The sequence below is a fragment of the Tetrao urogallus genome (assembly GCF_951394365.1).
Source record: "Tetrao urogallus genome assembly, chromosome: 5".
NCBI classification, from domain to species: Eukaryota; Metazoa; Chordata; class Aves; order Galliformes; family Phasianidae; genus Tetrao; species Tetrao urogallus.
The window spans coordinates 48,585,867-48,599,776 of NC_136818.1; positions in this window are offsets into that span (position 1 = coordinate 48,585,867).

The window sequence follows — 13,910 nt, forward strand, 5'->3', positions numbered from 1 at the left end:
ATGTTATTGCAAAACACTGCACTCCTCTCTCTTCCAGCATGGCCTGAGAGCCTGGATCTCTTTTCTGTTGGCCTGCTTGGGTCTGACTCATTTACTGTAAACGTGTAACCAAAGTGTACAATACTTCTATAAAATACAAATTGAAGCATCTTCCACATTTCCCTATATGCACACATGAGGAGGTGCAAATATTAACAGGAAGATTAATTTAACGAAGGGAAGGTTAGAATAATCTTGTTACCAGGTGATGCTTTGCTCCATCAAAGGAGGGCTGCAGCTGAGCCAGATGTGTGCTCAGGAGTCATTTCAGAGGAGTTCCCTTTTCTGGCCAAGCTGGCACATTTTTGTGGCAGCGAACATTGGTAAAAACTACAGACTGTTGGCCAGCAATTTTTATTAGGTTCTCCACTGACACTGAATTTTTGTATAATAAAAGCACATGAAGCATTCATCTAGCTAAAAGACTATATTACTGAGCTTTCTGACAGCAGTTGTAAATGCCTTTGTTAACTTCAAAGCTCACCCTTGCAGCATTCATTCTCTTTCCCTTGAGGGGAGCAGCATTTGGTACAGAGAGCAGGGGCTGGCATCCCTGCAATCAGAGGGCCCCTCACTCAGAGTCCTTAGCAAAGGAAAATGAAGCTGGGAAAGGCCTGAGTCCTCCCCACTCTCAGCCAGTACACACAGCCTGTGAGAAATCTCTGACAGCCCACAGCCAGCCCTACAAAAGGAAGGTGGGGATGCCTGGAAAAAACAGGCACAAAGTAGGCTGCAGCCAGCAGAGCAGGGGGGGAAACTTTTGACCTGTCTGTAAAATATAAAGCCCTGCACAGCACCATCATGTTTTTATCTCCAGATTAACAGACAAGTTAATCCTAACTACTTGCACACACTGCCTTATTTGACATATCTTGTCCATCCCTCCTTTAAGCAGCCAACTAAGACCAGAGTGGTATTGGGATACACCAAGAAATATTTACTTCTCTGAGATGCACACTGGTCCCTCATAGGCAGAGCCCTTACTTTGAGGCAGGCAGGTGGCAAGTTTGGACAATGAAAGGGATTGTACAATGTCCATGTCAGAACTAATGCATACATTAATCAGGATTAAAGCTAAAGATTAAAATGGTCACAGATCTTACCACAGCACCATTCACATAGCAAAGTTACTTCCGATCTGCCCTCTTATAAACCCAGAACCAATTAGTACTGAAACAAAGGTAGAACACTGAGCTCCATTACAAAGTGTACCTTCCACACTGCAAGACAATGGAGTGGAGAATATCAGTGGTGCCAAGGGAGCTCATGTCCTGCATTGTGCTTGCAAGGTGCTGTGGTGCAGGAGGTCAAACAGAGCTGTGAGCTGAGCAGAGAGGCACCAGCTTGTGAAACGCTGTCTGAGAACTTGACACTTCTTGCTGTTTTGTACTGTGTGTTCTGTCCGCATGGGTAGGCCAGAAGAATTTTTAGACATAAATTTACTACTGGGAAATTTTTGTTAAAAAACCTGCTATAGGTTGTGCACTGAAAACAGTAGCAGGAAACGTAACATGAAAGCAGCACCGTCACTAGGTACTCCACTCAGAGTAAAACCAAAAGAGAAGAAACGGCTGAAATTTATGTGCTGTGTCTGCCAAAATTCCCACTTCAGGTTTCATAGGTTTAGGCTCATATTTTCCTTTAAAAAGTATTTTCTCCTTTCACTGCAAAAGAAGATACACCATCACCAGAGGAAACTCAGCAGACAGAATACTTTCTCTACAGTGAGGTTAACAATCACAATAAACTGAAAAAAATTGCACCAATAGTTTGGTTACAACTTCTCCTTTTAAGCTTATAATAAAAACAGGTAAAGCAATATTTCAACATTTCCTGTAATTGCTGAGTAAATAAAGGCTAGAGCCTATACTTGGGCATCTACAAATCTCTGGCAAATGGCTGTATCTACCATCTCTTTTGTGTTAATTGTTTGGGTATCAGAACTAAACATGTCTAAATGCATACTTTGATTTTCAATACATTAATGCTAGCTTCTGTCATTGCGAGCTGATTCTTACCTGTACTTTTAATTTTGCAGCTTTTTATTTCTGTGCATTCTTCTGCACAGAGGGAATGAACCTTCTCAAAATCAAATCTGTAGTATTCTGCCTTTACTATGCACTTTGCATTAAAAAGGACTACTTCATCATCATTAAGCAGTGGGCAAAAAGTATGCACTCTTGGTCCAACTACGATTAGAAGAAAATTTCCATCTGTGCTGTCATGTTCAGAGCCAGAATGTGAAATGGGACCAGATCTGGCTGCAAAGTGGGGATAGGCACCTGGGCACAGCAAGCAAGAGGAACTGTGGCTAGGATAGCTGATGACATGTTTGTGGCACTGCCCTGAAGAGCCCTGCTTGGTAAAATCACAGCAGTACATTCAGCACAGGAATGGAGGAAATATGCTGCTTTATTTTGTTCTCCTATGCTGTGCTCCTTCCCTGTATTGGATGGGAGCCACTTCTGTGGCTGCTGAGTGCAGGGCCATGAGGAATTAATTGCTTGCTTGCCATCTGTATGCCACATGCAGAAAAAAATTATTTCAGCTCACCTGTGGGTGAGCAGAAGTTCTTGGCTTTAATTCATTACAACTCAGATGTACTGCCAGCATGTGCTTCGGTTGCCAGACTTTCCCAGGGAGCACAGAGGGGATTTTCATACATGGGAGAATTTGCATACAGCAGTGTAAACATCCCAGCAGAGCAGGCATCCAGTGACTTTTCCATCTGCCAGAATTGCGGAAGTTTCTAAAGCATGTGGCAAAAACAGCCCACAAACAAACAAAGGTGCAAATCCATTATAAAAGTGAAGGTTTCCTCTTTTGTTGACAAAAGCAGAAGCCTGTCCAAGGCTACAAGATCTACTTCTATGTTTTTACCAGTCAAATCTTATCAAAATAACACACTTGGGTTGTAACTTTGGAAGAGTATTCTTAAACGCTTAATATAATACTTTAAATATTTAACAGAATCACAATGAGCATCTCTAAATGAAAACAAAGAGTTCGTGTATTCCCCTCTAATGTACGCAATGAATGCTAGAGAATTCCCCAAGTTTCCTGCAGAAACAACAACTTCTTACTGTAACAGCCTTCTGTCTGTGGGAAGCTACCATCTTCTCAGCAATATGCCCGATGCTCTTTCCCTTGCTAAAAAATGAGCCCTGTTAGAAGGACAGTGAGAAGATTGCTGCATCATTAGCACTGATTCATCTTACTCTTGACTGATATCTGATACATTAAAAACAAACTAAGGCACATTTTAACATCCTAATCATTTTGCTCTCTTTGTCCAGGTCAAACAGAGGGAAAGAAAACCTCCTAAAACCAAACCTTGAAAAAACAACTTATTTAGCTTTGCAAGTTGTATCTTGCAAACACCATGCCTCCAGAACTTCTGAATTTTGTGTGGTTTACCAAAGTACATTTAATTTTGCTTTTGTTCAGTACTGGGGACCAGATGATCCAGAATAGTTCAGAACTTTCTGTCTCTGTCTTATGACTTCCAGTACTTTCTTCAACCCTTTGTGTCACACCCCATGATCACTCCTAATCCCTTCCTCTTGCTTTTCACTTTTTCAGTGAAAAAAGAAAGAAAAGGAAGGAAGAAAAGGAAGGAAGAAAAGGAAGGAAGAAAAGGAAGGAAGAAAAGGAAGGAAGAAAAGGAAGGAAGAAAAGGAAGGAAGAAAAGGAAGGAAGAAAAGGAAGGAAGAAAAGGAAGGAAGAAAAGGAAGGAAGAAAAGGAAGGAAGAAAAGGAAGGAAGAAAAGGAAGGAAGAAAAGGAAGGAAGAAAAGGAAGGAAGAAAAGGAAGGAAGAAAAGGAAGGAAGAAAAGGAAGGAAGAAAAGGAAGGAAGAAAAGGACGAAACACTTGCAACAAGATTAGTCCGCTCAATCTGCCTATATACACCAATTCCTAATTATTTTCTATATTCCTATGGCTCAGTATTTAAATCCACCCTGTTGTCAGCACATTTGGCCTTCTGTATACCTTTCTTTTCTCCTTCTGCCTAATGTACAAAGCACACCTTGACAGATAATTCTTATCCTCTACCTCTAAGTGTTCTTATCTGTCCCCATAATTTCTCCAGAGAACTTAGAGAGATAACAGAAGTTTTTTGACAAGCTTCAATCTAATGTACATAAAAATGACAAGGGAGTTAATGTGCAGTGGAAAAGGGAAATTAATTAAGGTGCAAGCTCCTAGTAAAACCCCTAGGAACGTTCCAGTGAACAGTAATTCAGGCCATGGGTAAGACTGTTTAATCAAGAGCTATAAAAGCTCTTGTAAAGTAAGAGTCACAGTCTGTTTACTTTTATCCACGCAGGCTTAACTTTTAATCTAAATCAATTCCCTATTTTTCTCCTACGTGCTTTTTAAAGCTAGCAAGAAACTACTGTCTCAAATGACCCCATGTGAGCACCCTAAGTCATCGATTATACAACATGAGATGCCACAGAGAGTGTTTGCATCCTCAATGCAAACCAGCAGCTTCAGCAAGAGTAAAAAGAACAGTACAGTAACTTTTGCTTGTGATTAAAAGAAAAGAAAAGAAAAGAAAAGAAAAGAAAAGAAAAGAAAAGAAAAGAAAAGAAAAGAAAAGAAAAGAAAAGAAAAGAAAAGAAAAGAAAAGAAAAGAAAAGAAAAGAAAAGAAAAGAAAAGAAAAGAAAAGAAAAGAAAAGAAAAGAAAAGAAAAGAAAAGAAAAGAAAAGAGAAGAAACCCTTACAAAGTAGCTCATTAAATGTCTACTGGCTACTAAATGGCAAAATGAATAATGAAGCTCAGATGTCTGTCACAAAATGCTACCAAGAAGACAACAAGTATTACTATATTTACATCCTCAATAAATCTTGCAGTTCCTCTTGTTTGCCTTTCTCCTTACTTGAAGTTAAGCCATGTGTCTACCAACAAACAAGGGCTGAGACTTGGTAACTGGCTTCACTTTAAGACTTCAGGCTCAAGCCACATCTAAATCTCAACCATTCTTCGTCTAAGACATTTCCTCCTCCAGACAGTCAGCCAAAAATCCTGTCCATGTTCTCATCATGTCAAGTGTTGCACCATCCTTTTCTCAGAAGTTAACAAGCACAATGTTCTCCTGCTCCAGTCTACCTAGAAAGCAACCATGAGGACAGCTTTCTCATTTTTCCTCCATTACTTCCTTCTGCTGTCAGGCCCTCATCAATACCACTCTGCCTATGTGCCCATCAATATCAGATCAGTCAGGTCTACTCAGCCTGCTCATCATCACTGCTCTCAGCAAGAAATCTCTTGCAAAACCCACATGTGCATGGAGCTCCTATTAAACAAATACAAAAGCATTTTGCTGTTCTTCAAGGACAGACAGTCTTTTCTGTCTCAACACACAGACAGGAGTGCTGATCCAAATGAACTCTCTATCTCCTTGCTCTACTTCTCCTTTCCCTTCCGACTGCTTGGGACTTCCCGTTATCTGGCTTTGTACTTTATCTGTAAGTTATGTTGAGAGGGCGGTGAGGAGAGGCAGGAAGGACGCAGATACCACTTTTACACAGGTCACAACAGAGGTCTTCATGCAGAAGCAGGCTTCCCAGACACTGCAATAACAAACACACACAGCATAGCTAGTAGAGGCAGATTTGTTCCTCAGTTCCACCTGTGATGCCAAGCAGCCAGAGCAGGGACCAAGATCCCAAGGCAGCAGAACTCTGTGCCTTGGAGCAGGCCCACACTCCAGCTCCCCTCTTCTTCTTGTCTGAGACGAGATCCAGTGATTTCAGAGAAAAATCAAAAGCCTGTCAGTAGCCCACGCCTCCAGCCCCACTGCGTGATTCACAGCTACCCACTACACATCCTCCTGCCAAGATGACTGCAGTCCCAGCCTCTCACTGCAAATGAGTTCTGGAGGTCAGCGATCTCACAGCAGGGGCCAGGAAAAAGCGAGCAGCCGCGTCACTGAGGGGAGGAGCAGTGCTGCTGGTGCTGCTGCACACTGTTGTGGGAAACAGAGGGTCAGGACTCCGGCATGCTCCAGGACATCACCAACCAATGTGGTAACTGCAGGAAAGTTGTGAAGATAAAAAAAAAAAAATGCTCATCTACCTGCTAAAATGAGATAATGGACAAGTGTTGCAGTGAGAAAGGGGTTCTGCTTGGTATCAACGCTTCTCTTCCAACTGTGAAAGCTGAGTGCCACCTTTGAACAGGAGAAAATTCTGAAGTCACAAATATTTGCTCCTCTACTCATCTGCTTTCTCTGCATCCTCTGCCAGATGCAGAGCACTGTCTGCTGGAAAGCCACACAGCCTCTCATCTGCATGCAAGAAAAAAAAAGCACATAGCATCAAGAAGCCACTTGCACAGTGGTGACATTGTGTCCCAGACATCTTCATTATCTGTGCTGCTCATGAAGGAACTGGGGGTGGGAGACATCAAAACCCTCAGCATGGGAAGCATTTTGGTTGACATTCCAGTACAAACAGCCTTGCCCTATTAGACTGTTTGTCACTAGAAGTGACAACATCAGGATTTGAGTACACCCTGATCTAGATTTTCAGAAGCAGATAAAGAAGATGGGTATCACAGTCCACTTTCACATGTATATACTGATTCATTCAAGATAAATCAACATATAGAGAGAGTAGAATGGGAGCTAGATTTTGGGTAAAGACACAAAGTGTTCTGGTTAGGAAGTGGGAGAGGTAGGATTTTATTTCTCAAAAATGCCTGGGGAATTTTTATCTTGTGAGGCTCAGCAGGAATATTGCAAGCTGATTAAGTGACGGTCAGACCAATTCCCTAGTCCTGTTGCTAATGCTTTTATCCACTGTCATCTGATATTTGGACAGTGATTCATCTCATACTCATTAGTAGTAAAACATTCTTTTTCCCTTGATGATATCTCTAAGCTAAACTGGAAATAAGAGCATATTTGGAACACTATGGGAATCACATCTGATACAACTTCCTTCAGGAAGTCACCTGGCAGATCTGCGCTAGATACCCTCAAAAAGCTGCTGCTGTTTTACAGCAATTTACCTAACAATGCCTTAATGAGGAGCCACAAAAAACCCTATTTTTTCAAAGCATGAAGACTTAAAAGTATCAGAAGTTTTATCAAATAAGTGTTAAATCAAACTTTTATAAAGAACTTAGAATCTTTAGTTGAGAAGATAAGTGATATTATGTTGTTAATTTTATTTATGATTTTCAATAGTCCTTAAGCTTTTAATAGGAGATGGATGTTTCTAAACAAACCAAGTTAACAGAGAACACATTTCTAGCTTCTAAGTGAAGAAATACTTTGATGAGCACTCAAAAATTACTCACTGTTGCAGTCCACTTCCAATTTTCCCCTTGTGGCTGTCCACACCATAATGACAAGGTAAGCAATTTAGCAGTAAGTGGTTGTAATGGATTATTACGAGCTCCTTTCACAACCTCACTGATCATTCAGCATCTTACCTTAAGGCATCCTCCACCTCTTCCATAAATCACATCCCACAGCCCTGCTATTCCAACCACCTTTCCTCCTGCGTGGTGTGCAGCTCCACACCCTGTTCGTCATATCCTTGGCTTCCACATCCCCCATAGCTTAGCTTGTTTTCTAATCAAAGTAATCTATCAGGATTTCATTTTCCTCCTCCCTAAGGAAAACAGTAGCATCCAAAGCTATTAAATCTTCCTTCATGGGAATCAGAATGCTGGTGCTGTTTCATGGATATATTTTATTTTCCTGAAGAAAATAAAAGCAATGATACCAGAACACAGCCTTCCTTTAGTTTTGCAGTCAAAACTTTAAAAGTTGCATAGCAGCACTAAGAATCTCAGCTCTGATTTTCACACTCTTTGCAAAAAGCAGCATCCCAGGCTGTTGAACTCCAAGTTCTTTGAATCATAGAATCACCAAGGTTGGAAAAGACCTCTAAGATCAGCCAGTCCAACCATTCAGTTACACATGTCCCTTAGTACAACATCTAAATGTTTCTTCAACACCTTCAGGGATGGTGACTCAAGCACCTCCCTGTGTAACCTGTTCCAGCACCTGACCACTCTTTCAGAGAATAAATTTTTCCTAATATCCAGCCTGAATGTCCCCTGGTGCAAATGAAACACAGACCACCCCTATTTCACCACATTTCCAATAGCTTTTAGGCTCTACTTCTCTCTGATCCTGCTCTGCTCAGCACGTTACTGAGAGTTTCTTTGCTCAGTCTTGTTTGCTCCCTTCTTTGTGCGATACATGGTTAGAGATCACAGTAGCCTTCAGAAGAGAACATAATTCAACAGAAGAGCTTTGTAGAGTAACCTCATACAAGCTATCATGACCTCTATAATAAAGAATTGAAGATTAGTTTCAACTCTGAATATGTGATATCTTCTTTGCTACGTAGCACCTACAGTTATGACTTCTGTCAAGTTAGAAAATGTGTTCAGAACAGACTAAGTAGGAATCAGATTGCTTTATATGTTGCAAAATAACTCTTGGTAATTTAAAATACACAGTAATCAGGGGAGGAACTCTCTTCTTGTAAAATAAACACAAGGGACACGATTCAGGAGCTCTAAAATGCTAAACAATCAATTTCTTTAAGGAATGGGTGGATGCGAAGAGTTACTCTCACCTTTTTGCTCCATCCAAAGACAAAAAGCAATGCTTACAGACTTGACTTGTAGATGATTTCCAAGCCCAAAATAAGTCTCCAGTAAAATGGGAGCCTACTGGTAGAAATTTCATTATTTTCAACATCTGGTTTACGTGAAATCAATGTACCAATTGTGTACAGCACCCTCAAAACAGACTACATTCCCTGGAAACACAAATCATTGTTTTAAGGAAAGTAAAGGATTGATGTATCTTAATAAACCACAATATACATCTTGGAAAAGCTTTTCATTAATGAGATTACTAGATGAAAAATATATCATATAAAGAAAATAGATGCATACATTCCTGATTGCTATGCAATATCAGTAAGATAATTCTGAGTAAGGAAATGTAAAGGAAGAAAGGAAAACACACTGTTTTAATGTCAGAGTTGAAATGGGAGAACATATCCTCTAGAGATGGTGTCATGCAAATCAAATTCTCACATAGCAGATAGGTAACATTTTTCAGAACAAAACTCTTATTTGCTGAATATTTGACTATTGCTAAATTCAATGCAAAGATTGCATATTTGAATCGCTGAAAGTAATTAAGAAATCTGCATTATTTTTGATGAGTTTAAAAGTCTCAGCTTTAAAAAAGTAAGCAATCATGATTTATTTGCATTTTCAAAATTAAATGCTTCTGTTGTTTATGAATTAAGCTAATAATTTTGTAATAATATAAAATTTAGAAATACTAAGGAACAGAGAGTTACTTGCCTTTTAAAAAGAGGAAAAAAAAAAATCCCCCACAGTGGTTTGATTCCAAAGGACTATTTTGCCAAAGGGAGATTAAGTCACAGAAAGCTATTCTTTTCCTGTGATGTAAATGGCTGTTTCTGGAGCTGTTTCACCTCTGCACATCAGCATACTCCTTCCTATATGGCCCTGTGAGGAGGGAAAGCAAGGGTCCTCCTCAGTGAGGCAAGTGGAGACATAAAAACATGGACTCTATTCCAAACTTGAATCTGTCCCTTGTTAGCTCTTCTGCATTTGCAAGGGCTGCCATCAAGCTGTAAATCCATAGAGCCACAATGAGCTTCTACACAACAGCATGGGCTCTGGAAGGACACAAGAACTTGAAAACAGAGCAGCAAGTGCTAAGTGGAAGGAGTCAGCAGACAGAGAAGTAGGAGTATATGGTACAGGTAGGTAGGAGCAATGGAGATATGGTACGGAATGAGATAAGGTAAAACAAAAAGAGGGATAAACAACTCTCAAAAGACATTTTTAGCAATGAAACAAAGACCCAAAGTTTTGCACTGCAATAGATTCATTGTGTTAAGTTGCTGTTTTCACTTCGGAATGAATTTTAAATATGTGAAATGTATTTCTTGCAGAATTTGTACATATCATGAAGCTACCTTGGGCAGTTTTATCTCCTTTAGAGAAAATGTGTCCACTTGGTTGTTCAGGACATTTTGTGCTTCAGCTGCAGTAGCTTTACTGTCTAAACAGAAAGCATATCTGCCACTTGAAGGTGACCATTTGTGACCTTTCTTCTAAATCTTCCCTGAGGACTGGCAAAACCCTGGAAAAATCACACAACCTACATTCCACTTCTGCAGTTTCTGAGTAGAAGAGGTATGAAATAGCATCATTTCTGTCTTTCAATTTACACTCCCTTAAAAGAAGGTCCAGTATAAGGTTGAACAGGAACCAGACAGCTTTTGGAGGCAAGACTAACATCGCAGAGTGGTTTGACACCACAAAATAGAACCTGGGGGAAAAAAAAACAGTCGAGAAAAAGGATGAATTGGAACAATAAAGAAAAAAAAATGTTAACGTTTAGCACAGAGCAATTCACCTTGCTGCAAAAATAGAGTGAGAAGGGGAAGGCACACATAGTTGCTTTAGCCACCGCTTAGAATAATAATTTCCACCAATTTTGTTCTACCGCCCTAATAATCTCTCTCAGGGTCTAGCAGGAACAGAAAACTCCCCCTGTACCACAAGAAAAACTCCACTCTTTCTGTCCTTAAAGGTCATTATTCCTCTTATTATGAAGTTGAGAAAACCCCAGAAAACGTTTCAGATCCTTGTACTTTTTAGTAAGCATTTTTTTCCCCTTCTAGATTCAAACATTAGTTTCAGCTTGTAGGAACATTGCTTAAGTACTCATTGGCACTTCCGCTTTTTCAAGGGAAAGGATTAACTTTCATCTTGACATGCTGCAATCCAAAGCCAATCTTCTGCCTGTGAGAAAGGATTAGGGCCCACGCAGTTTTCCTTTCATTCTTTCTATTCTGCATTATGAGAATTTGCATCATCTGGGATTACACAACTCAGATCAATGCAATCAATACCTGCAGGCAAGGTGAAATGCTGTCAGAGTATTGCTCAAACAAAGTAGGTTGCAATGAGCTGCATTTACCTTCGAAAGAGGAACTAGCACAGTGTTGTAACTAGTTGTCTTCAGCTCAGGCTGACAGCAAAATGATAAAGAGAAACTGCATTAAGAAAACAAAAGCTGGAGAGGCTTTTTGCCTTTTTGCTGTGTGCAGTAATGCACTGAGCTATTACTGTGCACTGAGAAAGGGAAAAAGAAGAAGGAGCACTGAACCTACAGTGTGTAAGGAGGCGTATGGCGGCTGGGATGTAGACCTGGAGGACAGCTGGGCTGGATGAGAATAGGACTGGTTTTGCTAAGGAGTAGAATTCACAGGTATTTGAAAGATCAGATGTGGAAGGGAGTGGACAACATGGAGGGTTATCATTCAAAAAGACCAGAGAATAGGGTACACAGCTTGGGACAGACCATTTGGATCTGTGAAACAGTCATATATAAGAAGAAAAAGCCAGATGAACTGAATTCACAAGAGTTGACTTCTTGACTTGCCTGCTAAATTTTCAGAGGCCTTAAAATTTTAGAGGCAAGTAAAAGCAATTTGTGATTTTTAACAATTCTTCACAGTTATTTCACCTCCACTTAATCCAGAGTACATTTAGTCCCCAGAAGGCTGGTTCATTTGATGTTTTATCTCTTTGATCCCAGGAGTTATGATAGTTTACATTATTATCATTCAATTTTAGGTCATAAACTAATCCGAATTACATAAACTTAAAGGGAAATGATGCTACAAACATTCTTAATGTTCAGTGATGATTAAAAAAATGCAGAAAATTACATATTCATGCAATTAAATGTCAACATTTCTGTGGTTTCACTTAAAACTGCTGCTATTCTACAGCAAAACTTCATTACTTACTAATTTCAGTCCAGAAATATAGGCTCTAAAGTCCACAGAATACCATCCTTCACTAACTTTCATAGACCTTTGAACCTGATTTTAGGACAAAGATTATTTGGTCCAGGTTGAAACCACCTATCTCAGCAAGTATCAGGCAGACTGCTATTCTCCCAGTGTTTTCAGCCTGTCAAACTACCACTGCCTATCAGGTAAAAAATACAGTGATGTCAGTAAAGATCATTGTGATCTTGTTTCTGCCTTGTTTCACTCTACAACTGATTTCAGAGGTTGAGCATCCCAAGGCTTACCCTTTCTTTCCATTAAAAAAAAAATAAAATCAAGTCAAGCCTATACTTGTTTTGCTCACCTGATGAGCTTCTTTTTAGGCAGCATATCATTACTGTAAATACATGAGACTTCTTGAAGACTGGTAATAAATATGTGAAATTTCCTAAGGCACTTTACTGCACTACCTTAGCTAACCCAGTCAGCTGGTCAAAATGCATGAGAACCAAAACTACAACAAAAATACACAACAGCAGCACAGTTTTACTTGCTGCCAGACCTCTTGTTGCAAGGAAAAATAACAAGATTCTTTTCATAAAAACCTCTGGTATTATAGCATATTTAATGAACTTATGAAAATAAGTGCAAATTTGTGCTTAATATGCACAGAATGTCTGTCATATGAGCTGCCTTCTAAAGTTCATTGGATCCTCCCCATTGCTTGCTTATCCTTGTGGCAAGCCTAGCTCAGTTTGCTTGTTGACAGCACTGGCCACCACTGCTAACCCCAGTTCACCCTGCCACAAGAGTCACTCTCCCTTTTGGAAAATAGGAGTCAAGCACCGGAGGTCAGCTTCCTCTGAAGAGGTGCAATACTGCTGAGCTCACCATTAGGTCTTTTTTATAGAACTGTTTACTCTGGATCATGAGTTGGCTCCATGATTACGTCACATTTGTCTCCACTTCAAAGAAGGAAAAAAAGCAGAACTATAGTTTAAATCAAAGCTGATTACGAGCTGTATATCCTTGTTTCCTGAGAATTATCTTCATGATTAACATGCCTCTACCACAAAAACCACAGAAGCTCTGACACAGCAAGATCTCTAGCTACCTGCATGCTTCTGTACTGTCCCACAAAATTCTTAGTTCTCACTCACATCCCCCAAACCCAGCTATTCCCACTCCCTCTCCACTATACTGTCACTCTTCTGTTTCATTCAGACTTTTATCCAAAGTAGAGATAATACAGGCTACAATTAATCTGGAGCTGCACACTCTCGAAGGGTCTCACAGACTATATTCACGCAGAGGCCTGTTCCTCCCTGCCTTCTCACAAACTGGGGTTGTAAACCTCTCTCTCTTCTGTATAGCTAAAGATTTTCGTAAAATTCATGAGCACTTACTACCTTACAATCTCCTCTGCTCTGTTCTGGAAGACCCTGACAGACACTGCAGTTGCATAAAGACCATTTCCTTCTGAAACTAGGCTAAAAATGGCACTATCGCCAGCACACAAGTTTCAGATGTCTTGTTCTCTTGTCAGCATGTCTCAACAGAGGAAAACCCTGAGGTCACTTCTGAGGTTGAACACATACGCCCCATTCTCCCAACTAGTGCTCCCTCTTGGTTCTTCGAGGTGTGCAGAGGTTTACCTCTGTGAAACCACCAGCCACAACTCTGATTTACTATCATCTCCATACTTCTCATATCATATCTTATATACCATAGTTATATATATATAATGGATATACATACAAACTACCCGAGACTACCTCACATATTGCTGGACAATCACTGGAACTGCAATACATCCATTTTTAATAATCTCATCCTGGAATTCCTGTTCAAGAGGAATTAAAATCCAATTATTCCCAGAAGCTATTGGCAAAGGTCATTAGACTGAACATGACTTAAGTTCAAACCTTTCTTTGGTTCCTATATTAGTATTTTCCTATGAACCTGTGAGCAATTTTTATATTAGAAGGCAGAAGTATTGTAAATCGTGGCGCATATGAATCAACAGCTCTCAGAGAAACCTTGCACA